This window comes from Vigna umbellata, chromosome 10 (genome assembly GCF_029865625.1).
Source record: "Vigna umbellata cultivar VRB3 chromosome 10, Vumbellata_1.0, whole genome shotgun sequence".
Classification (NCBI taxonomy): Eukaryota; Viridiplantae; Streptophyta; class Magnoliopsida; order Fabales; family Fabaceae; genus Vigna; species Vigna umbellata.
In genome coordinates, this window is record NC_142174.1 from 15,741,067 (window position 1) to 15,742,679 (window position 1,613).

Sequence of the window (1,613 nt, forward strand, 5' to 3'; positions counted from 1 at the left end):
TATTTTTAATTTAAAATAAAAAATAAATATTATTTAAATATTTTTAAGTTTAAAACTTAAAATCTATATATATAAGAGTTTTTTTTAACTAAAATTTGCACAGATTTACGTAGTTAATAAATTCATATATATATATATATATATATATAAATTAAAAATTCATTAATAATACAAATATATAATAAAATGATAATTAATGTTTTTCTAAAATAAAAGTTTAAGAAGTATTTTTAAAAATATATATTTAAAATAAAAAAAATTAAAAACTTATAAATTTATCTAAATTTAATTCTTAGACAAATAAAAAAATTGTTGACCTGGTCAGTCAACAAAATAGTATTTATTATTTATATATTTAGCAACGTAGGGATAACGCAATCTGATGCTACATCGTGCGTAAGGACCACGCGACCTTGAAAAGTTGGAAGCCAGCGCGTCATTGCCGCCCTTGTAGGGTTAAACACCAAACCGCCATTGTATTAGTCTTCTTTTACAAAACTACCCCTCTATTATTGTAAAGAGACAGATAACAAACAGCTTTGCCCCACCGATAAATGAGCCGCACCTAACATTACACGTCACCAAATCCTCACCGTCAACCCAACAAATCTCAACCGTTCGATCCCAAAATCCCATTATAAAACAGAGCTTAGGTTCTCTACCTTCTTTCATTCAGCGCCTCTTCTTCTCAGCCTTATCTTCAACATTCTCCCAAACCTCCTTTCTGCAAATTCAGATCTATTATCTCTCGTACCTCTGAGGCTTCTTTCGTCACCGGATCGGGATGGATCTGATCAAGATCTACATGTCCATGTGGTTTCGGCTTGGTTCGATCAACTTTCCGTTGGGGTTTTACTCCGGTTAGGTTCGGTCTTACGTTATTAGCGTCTTGATTTTGTTATCTTCAATTTATATTATCCGCGTTTCATAGATCCGGTGCATGGAGACGTAGATCTATGCATAGAGGTTTGCGCTTCATGTCCGTCTTGCTTATTTCGTGGGAGAGTCCTTCGGTCTTTGTATATGCCAAGCCTCTTGAGGTGTTTTTTGCAGGTACGTGAGATAATCCATGGGAAGAAAGCTGATCCAACTATAGAACGATGGGTCCATCTACTGACGCTCTTTGGATCGTTATGGATGGATGCGTGTATGGATGATTTGGATTATTCAAGAAGCAGTGTTACCTCCTAGGCTGCATATGTTGCTGGTCTCAGATGTAAAATTATTGTATGATGTGAAGCTTTGAGGTGGAAAATATGTGGATGTAGGAGATTTCGGGATGAACGACCTCAAAACGATGAGTCGTTTGGGGTTGGGAGTCCTGAGTGATCTTGTCATCCGACCTTTGCCATGTCAGGTGCGCTTGCTTGGCAGGTCAAATAATTGTTAATAAAAAAAGTTTTGTTGGTTTCGGGAGAGATCGCACGGGAGTTGCCCGGGATCTCTCCCTCGTGTGGTGTGTGCTCTGCTCTCTTTCGTTTGCCTTTTATTATTACCTTTCTCTGTCGCTCCACTCCGTTATACATCTCTGCACCAGAGGGATTCAACAGAGGATTCGCTCCAACCATAAGGTATTATTTATCAATTTACAATCAAAAGGTTAGATGTTTCAA

At 36.8% G+C, this 1,613-nt stretch overlaps 1 long non-coding RNA gene across 1 annotated transcript; it reads left to right on the forward strand.

Annotated features, from left to right (window-relative positions):
• Window positions 1–588: 588 nt before the first annotated feature.
• Window positions 589–1,613, forward strand: LOC124824407 (uncharacterized). Its single transcript, XR_007027716.2, has 2 exons — window positions 589–966; window positions 1,054–1,613. It is a non-coding gene; the product is annotated as an uncharacterized LOC124824407 (long non-coding RNA).